We start from the raw sequence: 13,650 nt of genomic DNA on the forward strand, positions 1-13,650 counted from the left end.
GCACTCCCTTCCATATGTTCACACAGACATTTATTCACACACATTTTTAAGGTTTTATATGCACTCTCCTCCTGATCCCTGAAAAATATTATAAACAGATGTTCTGAAAGGTGTCTCAATGCCCAGTGCTTTAAAATTTCCCTAAATTTGAAATGACAAATAGAAAGTACTGTTGCCTTCCTTCCCCCAGTTTGTCCTTGCTTATTTCGGTAAGATTTCCTACCTTAGCTTCCTGGCTTACAACTGTTCCTCATACACCAGGTAGACAGTTTGATGAAATGCTTTGGGCAAGAAAGTCACAATCCAATTCCTAGGAGGAATGTTGACCTAATAAAAACAAGATATACCTTGTTTTATACAACAGATGGACTCTCAAAATTTTAGCTATAAACTGACCTTTGGGAAACTGAATTCCCTCCCATACCTTATATAATAATTTTGGAGTGGATTTCTTAATTTCTGACTAACCTCCAGTGTGAGGGACTCCTGACCACAGTTTATGACTTGAGATAAGGCAAAGAGAAACTTTGAATCATCTCCTGCCCATTTCCAACCTTCCTCCACCAACCTTACAATGACTCTAGTATTAAGACTCCTATTTTAGGGCTTCCTTCAAGCTCAGACAGTAAAGAATCTGCCTGCAATGCAGGGGACCTGGGTTTGATCCCTGGGTTCAGAAGATCCCCTGAAGTAGGAAATGGCAACCCATTCTAGTATCGCCTGGAGAATCCCATGGACAGAGGAGCCTGGCAGGCTACAGTCCATAAGGTCACATACAGCTGGACATGACTGAGCAACTTTCATTAGATTCTACGAGGCTACTTTAACAAAGTATGACAAATCAGGTGGTTTAAACAAGATAAATTTATTCTTTCACAGTTCTGGGGCCAGAAATCCAAAAGCAAGGTATCAGTAGGGCCATTCAATAGGGCCATGCTCCATCTGAGACTCTGGGGAGGATCATTCCTTGCCCTTTTCCAGGTTCTGGTGATGGCCATCAAGCACTGGCTTTCCTCAGCTTGCCACTGCATCACTCCAATCTCTGCCTCCGTTACTATGTAGTGTTTGTGTTAGTCAGCTTGGGGTGCCAAAACTAAATACCAAAGACTGGGTGGCTCAAACAACAGAAATTTATTTTCTAGTAATTCTAGAGGCTGAAAGTCCAAGATAAGTGCCAGCCTGGGGAGAGCGCTCTTCCTGGCTTGGCCTTCTTGCTAGGATCTCACATGGTAGAGACATAGCCTTCTCTTATAAGAGTACTAATAACTATTGCCTTCTCTTATAAGAGTACTAATCTGTCATGTGGTCCCCACCTCAAGGCCTCATCTAAATCTAATCACCTCCCAAAGGACCCTTCTCCAAATACCATCACATAGGGGGTTAGGGCTCCAATGTGTCATGGATTTGGGGAGGACACAATCCAGTCCACAGGGATACTCTCCTCTTTGTAAGCACAGCAGTCCTACTGTATGAAGGGTTCACCCTAATCCAGCATGACCTCATCTTAACTATATCTGCAATGACCCTATTTCCAAATAAGGTCACATTCTGAGGTACTAGGGGTTTAGAATGTCATCTTTTGAAGGGGCACAATTCAACTTCCAACAATCTTCACATATACACATGGGTCCTACACTTGAAAGAAGAAATAAAGTGATAGAGGGTGGAGGCAAACCGGTTAGCTGAATTCTTTAAACAACAACAACAAACCTCTATCCTCCATCGTGCCCCAAAGTAGGGGTAGTTCCCATTTGGGAAGGGTAAGTACATATCTGATGACTGGCTCTGGCTTGAAGCGAGTACCGTCCCTGGGAAATCACAGTAATCACTGCAGCCACCCTGTATTGCCCTCTAGAGCACCATTTCTATCACCAAAGCTCCTCTCATGGGAGACTACATGCCTTTTCTTATTTCTCCACAGCACAGCAGGGACAAAGCCTGAACTTAAAAAAAAATCGAACGACAGGAAACTGTACTTATACTCTGTAATAACCTGTATGGGAAAAGAATCTTTAAAAGAGTAGATATATGTATACTTTGGCCACCTGATGCAAACAACTGACTCATTGGAAAAGACCCTGATGCTGGGAAAGATTAAAGACTGGAGAAGAAGGGGACAACAAAGGATGAGATGGTTGGATAGCATTACTGACTCTACGGACATGAGTTTGAGCAAGTTCCAGGAGTTGGTGATGGACAGGGAAGCCTGGTGTACTGCAGTCCATAGGGTCGCAAAGAGTTGAACACGACTGAACTGATATGTATATGTATAACTGACTCACTTTTATGTATAGCAGAAAGTGGCATTATAAATCAACTATACTCCAATAAAAAACTAAAAATAAAAGCAAAGCAGATCAAAAATATAACTGGACAAGTTCTATTTTAAACCATAAGAAAAATCAAACTGAATTTTTAAGCAATACTTTACTAAGGTCTCCAAGAAACAGTATCAGAATCGGAAAGTGTGAGCATGCAGCTCACACATTCAACGTTTTGGGGACTGGAAATTCTGAAAAACTCACTGCAAACCACATAGTTTTAATAACATACAGCTGCACTATTTTATGTGCATGGTTGGTCTCTCAGAAAAATAAGGGAAATCAGTAATATCTGCCAATAACAGAAACCAAGAACCCTGTTTGTGTACTGCAAAAAGAGTATGACACAGACAGTAAGTGTTCAAATAAGTGTATGTCCTGTGCATTTGTACATATGTGTAAACCTACAGAATCACTACATAGATCAATATTTAAAACATTTCCAAATCTTAGAAGGCTCCATCATCCCTGTTTCTAGTCAACATCCCCAAAAGAGAACCATTAGTCTGATTTCTATCTCTATAGATTTAGTTTCAGCTCTTCTTGAACTTTGCGTAAATGGAATCAAATAGTACGCTTGATTTTAATGACTGGATAGAGGAACAGAAGGCAAGGCCTTTGGCAGGATAAAATGGTGAAGCAAAATTGAGACACTCCCCCACCCCGAAGCTAGGAGCCATGATGACCTTATCCTCAGTGAAAGAATAGGCTAGGAAAAAAGTCTTATCTGCTTGCAAAGGCAGCCAAGAAGGAAATGTTTTAGGCCACAGCTCTGAAGGAAAAATAAAAATAGAAGGCTTCCTTAAGAAAGCATCATTATAAATATGCCCTTATATGGATTTAAAGCCATACTATATTCTCACAGTGTTGGAAATCCCAAGCCTAGATATTAATTTAAACTTCTTTAGTGGACGGCATCATCAGTACCTGTCAGAACATTCTGAGCTCATTTTGAAAGAATATACCCCAAATTCAGGCACTGCAGTATTCCTACAGATTGTATGCTTAGTCATTCAGTCTTATGTCCAACTCTTTGTGATCCCATGAACTGTTGCCCACCATGCTCCTCTGTCCCTGTAATTTTCCAGGCAGGAATACTGGAGTGGGTTGCCATTTCCTACTCCAAGGGATCTTCCTGACCCAGGGATCAAACCTGTGTCTCATACATATTAAGATAAACAAAATTTTCCAAATGCAAATATGTGAGGCCAAGAGTAAATTTAAAAGAAATCATAATTATAGTCCAAAGCACATCAGATATTAGAATTCTCAAATGTAAAATAAAAATACTATACTTAAAATGTTCAAAGAAATGAAAGAGGGACTTAAAGAAACAAGAGACCATAAAAATGAAAAAAGAACCAAAGAATTTCTAGACGTAAAAAAATATAACAACAGAAATAAAAACCTTAGTCACTGAATAAACCTCAGTGAATGAATTAAACAGCAGATTACACATGGGCTACCACTCAACCATAAAAAGAATAAAATTTTGCCATTTGTGAAAACATGGATGGACTTGAAAGGTATTATGCTAAGTGAAATAAGCCAGACAGAGAAAGACAAATATTTTATGATCTCACTTATATGTGGAATCTAAAACACAAACAAATTAGTGAATATAACAAAAAAGAAGGCAGACTCACAGATATAGACAACAAACTAGTGGTTATTACAGTGGAGAGGGAGGGGAAAGGGGCATTAAAAGAACAGGGATTAAGAAATACAAACTGTTATATATATATAATAAGGTACAATGGTATATTGCACAACACAGGGAATATAGTCAACGTTTTATAGTAATATTGCAGGTAAGTCACGTCAGTCATGTCCGACTCTGTGCAACCCCATAGACAGCAGCCCACCAGGCTCCCCCGTCCCTGGGATTCTCCAGGCAAGAACACTGGAATGGGTTGCCATTTCCTTCAATGCATGAAAGTGAAACGTGAAAGTGAAGTCGCTCAGTTGTGTCTGACTCTTAGCGACCCCATGGACTGCAGCCCACCAGGCTCCTCCATCCATGGGATTTTCCAGAGTGGGTTGCCAGTGCCTTCTCCTTATAGTAATATTAATGTAGTATAAAATTGTGAATCACTGTATCATACACCGGTAACTTGTATGAACAATCAGAAAACAAAGATCATGGCATCTGGTCCCATCACTTCATGGGAAATAGATGGGGAAACAGTGTCAGACTTTACTTTTTGGGGCTCCAAAATCACTGCAGATGATGACTGCAGCCATCAAATTAAAAGACTCTTACTCCTTGGAAGAAAAGTTATGACCAACCTAGATAGCATATTCAAAAGCAGAGACATTACTTTGACAACAAAGGTCCGTCTAGTCAAGGCTATGGTTTTTCCTGTGGTCATGTATGGATGTGAGAGTTGGACTGTGAAGAAAGCTGAGCACTGAAGAATTGATGCTTTTGAACTGTGGTGTTGGAGAAGACTCTTGAGAGTCCCTTGGACTTCAAGGAGATCCAACCAGTCCATTTTGAAGGAGATCAGCCCTGGGATTTCTTTGGAAGGAATGATGCTAAAGCTGAAACTCCAGTACTTTGGCCACCTAATGCGAAGAGTTGATTCATTGGAAAAGACTCTGATGCTGGGAGGGATTGGGGGCAGGAGGAGAAGGGGATGACAGAGGATGAGATGGCTGGATGGCATCACTGACTCGATGGACATGAGTCTGAGTGAACTCCTGGAGTTGGTGATGGACAGGGAGGCCTGGCGTGCTGCGATTCATGGGGTCACAAATAGTCGGACACGACTGAGCGACTGAACTGAACTGAACTTGTATGATATTGTGTATCTACTACACCTTGACTTTTTAAAATTGGCAAAAAGAAATCGAATCACCATGTTGTACCCTGAATTATCATAGTGTTGTAGATCAATTATACTTCAAAAACAAACAAACAAACTCATAGAAAAAGAAATCATATTTGTGGTTTCCAGAGATAGGATATGGAGGAAGGAGGAACTGTATGCAAGTACTCAAAAGGTACCAACTTCCAGTCAAAAATAATACCGCTAACTGCTGCTGCTAAGTCACTTCAGTCGTGTCCGACTCTGTGCGACCCCATAGACGGCAGCCCACCAGGCTCCCCCGTCCCTGGGATTCTCCAGGCAAGAACACTGGAGTGGGTTGCCATTTCCTTCTCCAGTGCATGAAAGTGAAAAGGAAAGTGAAGTCGCTCAGTCGTGTACGACTCAGTGACCCCATGGACTGCAGCCTACCAGGCTCCTCCACCCATGAGTGGGGTGCCATTGCCTTCTCCAAAGGGATGTAATATACAACACGATAAATATAACTGACACTGCTACGTGTTATATATGAAAGTTGAGAGTACATGTTAAGAATTCTTATCACAAGAGAAGACATTTTTATTTCTTTAATTTTGTATCTATGCAATGAGGGATGTTCACTAAATTTATTGTGTTAATCATTTAATGATGTATAAATGTCAAATCATTATGCTGTATACCTTAAAACAGTGTCATACATCACATATCTCAATTAAAGTGGGAGAAAAAGAATGATTAATATTAAAAACACTGACAGTATCAAGTGCAGGAAAACAATATGGAGTAATCAAGAATTTTTCTCATTTTTGGCTGTGCAGCACAGCACGCGGGATCGTAGTCCCCTAACCAGGGATCAAACCCATGCTCCCACAGTGGAAGTGTGGTGTCTTAACCACTGGATCGCCAGGGAAGTCCCGAAATGAGAATTCATATCTACTGCTGACTAGAGTGTACATTGGTACAACTAGTTTGGAAAATTCTTTAGCAGTATCAACTAAAGCTAAAGATGTAAAAACTTTATGTTAGAGCAACTCCATCCCTTGTTATATACTCAACATACATGTTTATGTCCATCAAATGACTGTATAGCGATATTCAAAGCAGATTTATTCATAATAGCAAAAACGGAACAGATATCCATCAGCAAATAAATATGTAAATTGTGGTATATTTATACAATAGCATACTAATCAGCAATACAAAAAATGAACTACAGACACATGCAACATCATGGTTGAATCTTGGTGCGACAACTGTATTCTGCTGAGATCAAGCTCTCTGTATTACAATCAGGAAATTGTTCTGTGCAGTGAGCTAGGTAATTGTGGAGCTTACCGTTAGTTGCCCTTCTCTTAGGGATCTTCAGTCTTGTGCTGCCTGTTTGTCCACTGCCTGAAAGCAATTGCTCATATAGTTTGGTCTGGCTTTACAGTTACAGCAAGACCAGTCTATTACCAATTCCTCCATCATAGCTAGAAGTCCTGTGTCATTATTAAGAAATAATATGAATTGCACTTAGGAAAACTCAATGAAGGGATGGAGAGAGGAAAATGATAACGTAACTGCAAGAGCCTTTACTTGTATTGGAACCGAAGACACAATATTTAGGTGGAAGGAAGATTAGTAAATTTTTGATACGATATGATTGAGATGCTGTAATTGATGACATGAGATGACTGAGATGCTGTAATAGTTAAAGGCTAGTCTACTATAACAGAGAGACCTGAAATGCAATGATCTAAATATTAAGTGTACTTGTTTGTGGAATGGTCTAGTAATCTCCATAGTCAGGGAGCTCTGCTCTGTGAGGTCATGCAAGAACTCAGGCTGGTGAGGTAGCGCCGTGCACTGGTCACACCTGACTTTCAAGTCATCACCATATCTGGCAAGCTGATGTAGGGGAGAAAGTTAGTTATACTACACATACCCAATATTTTAAGTCAAGATCCAGAAGTGGCATGCATCGCTTTTGCTTACAGTGCATTGATAGGAATTACTCACATTGGTCACACCTAACTACAGTGGGAGCTGAGAGATACTGATAGCTGGATATCTGTTCAGCTAGAATTCTAGTATAATGGAGAATGGGAGAATAGGTTGGTGACAGGGTGTGAAGAGGTCAACAGTCAACAAGTGTGCCGTGGATGTTTGTGGGTTCCCCAAGTGAACTGCTCATAAGATAGCTCTGTATGGAGATCTGGTATTGAATAGTGTTCTGGACTAGAGACATAAACTCAGAAGTCAGCAGTATATAAGTGGGAGTCAAGGACATGAGTATCAATGCAATCACCCAAATGAATTGAGAAGTGCAAAAGAACCCTGGGAGAATAACTCTGAAGGAGGTAAGGAGGAAGGAGGTCCCAGAAAGGAAATTACAAAGGATAGGAGAAGTGGAAGGAAAATCAGGTAGAGGAGGACCAGAGAAGGCTAAGCAAAAAAAAAGCGAGTGATCAACAGAGCCACCATATGCACAGAACTCGGGTAATGTAAATACAGAAATACATTCACTGGGTTTTATTATTAGTTCAACTTCAATAAATATAGGAAGGATAAACAAATGAACACTGAAGGAGGTAATAAAGGCCTAAAGCATTAATAATGGAAATAAAAGGACAGGTTAAGGCAGTACAAAGTATGATTTTTAATAGTCATATAGCTGAAAAATGATTGGCTGTGAGTTGATGATTATTGAAATTGGGTACATGGGATTTTATTATATTAATCTCTTTACTTTTGTGTATAGCTAAAAATTTCCGAGGGAAAAAATGTTTAAAAAAAAAAAATCCATCCTGCCCCCTAAAGAGACAGCTACAGACAGGGAGAAAATATGTAATATGTATATTTGACAAAGGACTTACATACAGAATATATAAATAACTCCTATAATTCAATGAGACAGTAACTCAATAGAAAAATGGGGAAAAGATTTGAAGAAGGACTTCACAAAAGAGGTAACTCAAATGACCAATAAACATGTGACAATGTGTCAAGTGTCAGCTGTCATTGGAGAAATGCAAACAAAACCCACTAATTATAAGAATGAAAAAAATTGTAACATCAAATTTTAACAAGAGTGTGGAACGACTGTAAGTCTCATACACTGCTGGGGAGGGTGTAAATTGGTAGAACCACTTTAGAAAACTGTCAGTGTTTATCAAAACTGAACTGAGGGACACTCAATAACCCAGAAATTTCACCCTCAACAGAAATGTGACCCAAGTCACATAAAAGGATGTTCATAGCAGCACTATTTATACTTGTAAAAGACTGGAAATAAGCTAAATGTCCCCCATAATGGAATGTATAAATTGTCACATGTTCATCAATACTATGCAGTAATAATGATGAACAAACGACTGCTCCGTACAATAGAGATGAACCTCATGAACATATAAATGAGAGATCTAACCCTAACCACACAAAATACCACACACTATATGATTCCATTTATGTAACACTCAAACAGAAGCCAAACTAATCTATGGTTTTGGAAGTTATCACAGAGATTAACTTTGGGGAGGATGGTGGAAGTAATGACTAAGGAAACAAGGGAGGTTGCTGGGATGTGGCAATTGCTTAGTTTCTTAATCTGGGTGATGGGTTACATGAGTGTGTTGAGTTTGTAATAAATTAATAATCTTGACATTTAATATTTATCTGTCTAGTCAAGGCTATGGTTTTTCCAGTAGTCATGTATGGATGTGAGAGTTGGACTGTGAAGAAAGCTGAGCGCTGAAGAATTGATGCTTTTGAACTGTGGTATTGGAGAAGACTCTTGAGAGTCCCTTGGACTGCAAGGAGATCCAACCAGTCCATTCTGAAGGAGATCAGCCCTGAGATTTCTTTGGAAGGAATGATGCTGAAGGTGAAACTCCAGTACTTTGACCACCTCATGCGAAGAGTTGACTCATTGGAAAAGACCCTGATGCTGGGAGGGATTGGGGGCAGGAGGAAAAGGGGATGACAGAGGATAAGATGGCTGGATGGCATCACCAACTTGATGGATGTTGAGTTTGAGTGAACTCCAGGTGTTGGTGATGGACAGGGAGGCCTGGCGTGCTGCAATTCATGGGGTTGCAAAGAGTCGGACATGACTGAGCGACTGAACTGAACTGAACTGACGGAGATATAGTCAGGCTTCCCAGGTGTCTCAGTGTTAAAAGAATCTGTCTGCCAATGCGAGAGACATGGGTTCGATCCCTGGGTAGGGAAGATCTTCAGAAGAAAGAAATGGCAACGCACTCTGGTATTCTTGCCTAGGCAATCCATGAATAGAGGAGCCTGGGGGGCTATAGTTCATGGGGTTGCAAAGAGTCGTACACAACTGAGCATGCATGCATGCGTGGAGATACATTGCCCTTCAGTAAAAACTTTAAAGGGGAAAAAAATAACATATTTTCCCTGTGAAAGTCGCTCAGTCGTGTCTGACTCTGCGACCCCATGGACTACACAGTCCATGTAATTCTCCAGGCAATACTGGAGTGGGTAGCCTTTCCCTTCTGAAAATGGTTAAAGAAGGTACTGTTCATTTGTTCCATCCTTTTCTTGTCCTGTATGGGTGTGATCAGTTGCTCAGTCATGTCCATCTCTTTTCGACCCCATGGACTATAGGAGCCACCAGGCTCCTCTGTCTATGAAATTTTCCAAGCAAGAATACTGGAGTTCGTTGCCAGTTCCTACTCCAGGGGTTCTTCCTGACCCAAATATTGAACCTGTGTCTCTTGCATCTCCTGCATTTGCAGGCAAGTTCCTTACCACTGAGCCAACTGGGAAGCCCTACCTCTCCTGTCCTACTCCTCTACTTTTTTCTTAAGCTGATTAATACATGTTACAAGGCATCAAAAGCCTTTTCCATTTCTCACCTGTGGTTCACTCTATAAGAATATTATTTCAGGAAATACTAGTACTGCACTCAGGCTATGGCATAATTTTCAGATAAATAAGCAACTTACAATTAACACCACATTCTCCTAGACTAAAACTTCTAGCTGTTTGAACAAACTCAAGGTCTCTGATTACCAGATTCTAAATAAAACACATATGTTGTTCCAAAATGGGTTAGATACATTCCTCCTTAAAGGAATGCAACTGAATGAATTATTATAGTCTTATTTTAGTCCTTAGAAAATTTGAAATTATAAAAGATCCTTTCTCTGATTTCTGTATAGCCCAGTCTGGTGCATATTATACCATGAACTGTCTTCTGCTGTGGTGATATTACCTCTCATCCTTTCCACAGCCCTGAAAATACAGCAGGGTCTGGAATTCTGTCATCTCTCACTCCATACAGCAGAAAGTATGTTTGGCTGAAGCAGGAGAAAGATGCTCTCATGTCTCCTGATTGCTGTTTTGGAGATACTAGGGGATGAGTTTGGTGCTAAACTCTTGAGGATGGTCTTTAATAGTTCACAGATTTCTCTCTGAATAAAAATTCTGGTTAAATAGATGCCATTTTGATGAATAAATGTAAGTAGCATAACATATTTCAGAGCAAGTTGGTTAATCAGAACTAGTTCTTGTCAACAGATGAACTCCTGACTCATCTTCCTTCCCAAAGATAGCGACATGGGAAGTGTCCTGCCACCTGTCCAGATCTGGGTCTCCAGCACCCGCTGTTGCTCTACTGCCAGTTAACTGCATATTCTTCTGTGGATCCTGGCAGGAGAACTGTTTGAAGATTCTTGCAAATGTAGCAAATCTTTCGTTAAATGATGAGTGTGTCAGTTCATTCATAAGAGAGACATCAACAATCTAAATCAAGGCATAATATTGGACAAAGGGGCCTTCACACTTGTTTCTGCCACTCAGAGTCTATTATTTTCAACAATAAAACTGTAAGAATGCTCTTTGTTTCTCATTAAAAACCCCATTAAGTGCTATTAAAGCAAAATATTATATATTAAGATTGGTTACAGTCCACTACGCTCAATACTAACAAATAATTTGAATAATACTGTTTTAAAAGCCCAAGATATTCCTGTTTGGCATTTTAAGGGATGCTTCCTATCCAAGCCTCTGGCAACAAAGCTGGGAGTCAGCTTGAGGCATTTTGTTCCAGAAACCTATTGTTTTTAGCCACTTGGCTCAGGAAATTAGTAAAACTAAATGGACAGCATTTAAACAACATAACAAAAGTGGCCCTGAAAATATCAGAGTTCTAACTTCCCTTTTGCTGTGTCTGAAACTCTACGACTCTGTCTTTGTGAAAAGACCTCCTCAAACTCCAGATTGTTACCCAGGCAGAAACATGTCACCAGACCCTTTATCAACAAATAGATGATGCTCTCAAAGTCCATTCCCAAATGAAAAAGTTTGTAGAATTTTACTAAGAGTAGCAACACTGACTAAACATACTAGACAGGTGGTGAACAGTTTGGTAAAGGGCAAAATTAGAGAAGATTTATAAAATTCAAGCAAATATTCTTTATTGAATATCTACTCTGGGTCTAAAATGTTAAGGATATAACAGTAGATTATAGCATTACTTCTGCCTTCAGGGAGCTTATCATTTTTAAAGAAAGAAAATACTTCCACAAGAAATAGAGAAGATAGAGGAAAAAACTCTCGAGCAGAACACAATTGTGCATCCCACTATTACAGTTAACCAGAGTTCAGTAATTAGAAAGCCTACATACTTGGAATTTTTAATTAAATTCACTAGGTCGCTCTACGAATTCAAACATAAAAAAGTTACAGTTCAGAGTCTGTCAATCTTGAATTTCTCCTTCAATTCTCTACCTCCAGGAAAACAAAAGCATTGTTTGCTATGCTTCACAATTAAAGCATGAGTCATGCTTCCATGGACTAGGCTTCCTTGGTGGCTCAGAGGTAAAGAATCTGCCTGCTAATGCAGGAGACATAGGAGACCTGGGTTGGATCCCTGGGTCAGGAAGATCCCCTGGAGAAGGAAATGGCAACCCACCCCAGTATTCTTGCCTGGGAAATCCCATAGACAGAGGAGCCTGGTGGGCTACAGTCGATAGGGTTGCAGAGTAGGACATGACTGAAGTGACTTAGCATGTACATATGCAACTGCAGCCATGAAATTAAAAGATGCTTACTCCTTGGAAGGAAAGTTATGATCAACCCAGATAGCATATTCAAAGGCAGAGACATTACTTTGCCAACAAAGGTCCGTCTAGTCAAGGCTATGGTTTTTCCAGTGGTCATGTATGGATGTGAGAGTTGGACTGTGAAGAAAGCTGAGCACTGAAGAATTGATGCTTTTGAACTGTGGTGTTGGAGAAGACCCTTGAGAGTCCCTTGGACTGCAAGGAGAACCAACCAGTCCATTCTGAAGATCAGCCCTGGGATTTCTTTGGAAGGAATGATGCTAAAGCTGAAACTCCAATACTTTGGCCACCTCATGCAAAGAGTTGACTCATTGGAAAAGACTCTGATGCTGGGAGGGATTGGGGGCAGGAGGAGAAGGGGACGACAGAGGATGAGATGGCTGGATGGCATCACTGACTCGATGGACGTGAGTCTGAGTGAACTCTGGGAGTTGGTGATGGACAGGGAGGCCTGGCACGCTGAGATTCATGGGGTTGCAAAGAGTCGGACGCGACTGAACTGAACTGACTGATGCAACCTTCCCTGAAGACCTGAACCTCTACCGACTATTTACTCCTTGACCTTACTGTAATACTTTCATAGCATGTCTAGCATTCAAAGGTATTACCTCCATTTTATTCCAAGCATGTTGATACATTTAATGAATAGAGCAAGTTCCTACCTTAAAGGAGTTCACCTGGAAAAGACATGTGTGTAGTTTTAATACAATGCAACTAACTAGGACAGGCATATACCAGCTATCTCTGGGATATAAGAAGGGCAGGACTTCCCTGTGGTCCAGTGGTTAAGACTCTGCACTCCCAATGCAGGAGGTGTGAGTTCAATCCCTGGTCAGGGAACAAACATCCCACGTGCCAAATGGTGAGGCCTTAAAAAAAAAAAAAAAGAAGGGCATATATGAGGAAAGGGCAAGGAGAAATGGGGTTGCTCCATTATTTGCAAAGGTAAGTTTGATCATTTGAGTAGGGTGACTGCCATCAGAGCTTTCACTGTAAAGATATCTGTGTCTCTTCATAAGCCTGGAGAGGAAAGAAAAGATGGGTAGGAGATGTAACATTTCTGGAGAAAGTGAGATCTAGCCAGATAAAGCCTAGAAGAGGGGTGAGAACATGAGGCAGAGGGGACAGACAAGCACCAAGCTGAGAACAAGTAGAGCATGACCCTAAAGAGGCAGGCAGTACAATCACGATGTGTGTAAGTTAGGCCAGGGCCTTGTAAGCCAGTGGTAAGGAGACTGGTTTATCTTCTGGGCTAATACTACTCAATATATTGCAAAGATTACAACTTGCTGGAGGTTTACGTGATAGCATTTTTTAAGCAATAAAGTACTTTTTAAAACAAGAGATGGGAATACCAGACCACCTGACCTGCCTCTTGAGAAATGTGTATGCAGGTCAGGAAGCAACAGTTAGAACTGGACATGGAACAACAGACTGGTTCCAAAT

Source organism: Bison bison, unplaced genomic scaffold, assembly GCF_000754665.1.
Source record: "Bison bison bison isolate TAMUID 2011002044 unplaced genomic scaffold, Bison_UMD1.0 scf7180017864480, whole genome shotgun sequence".
Classification (NCBI taxonomy): Eukaryota; Metazoa; Chordata; class Mammalia; order Artiodactyla; family Bovidae; genus Bison; species Bison bison.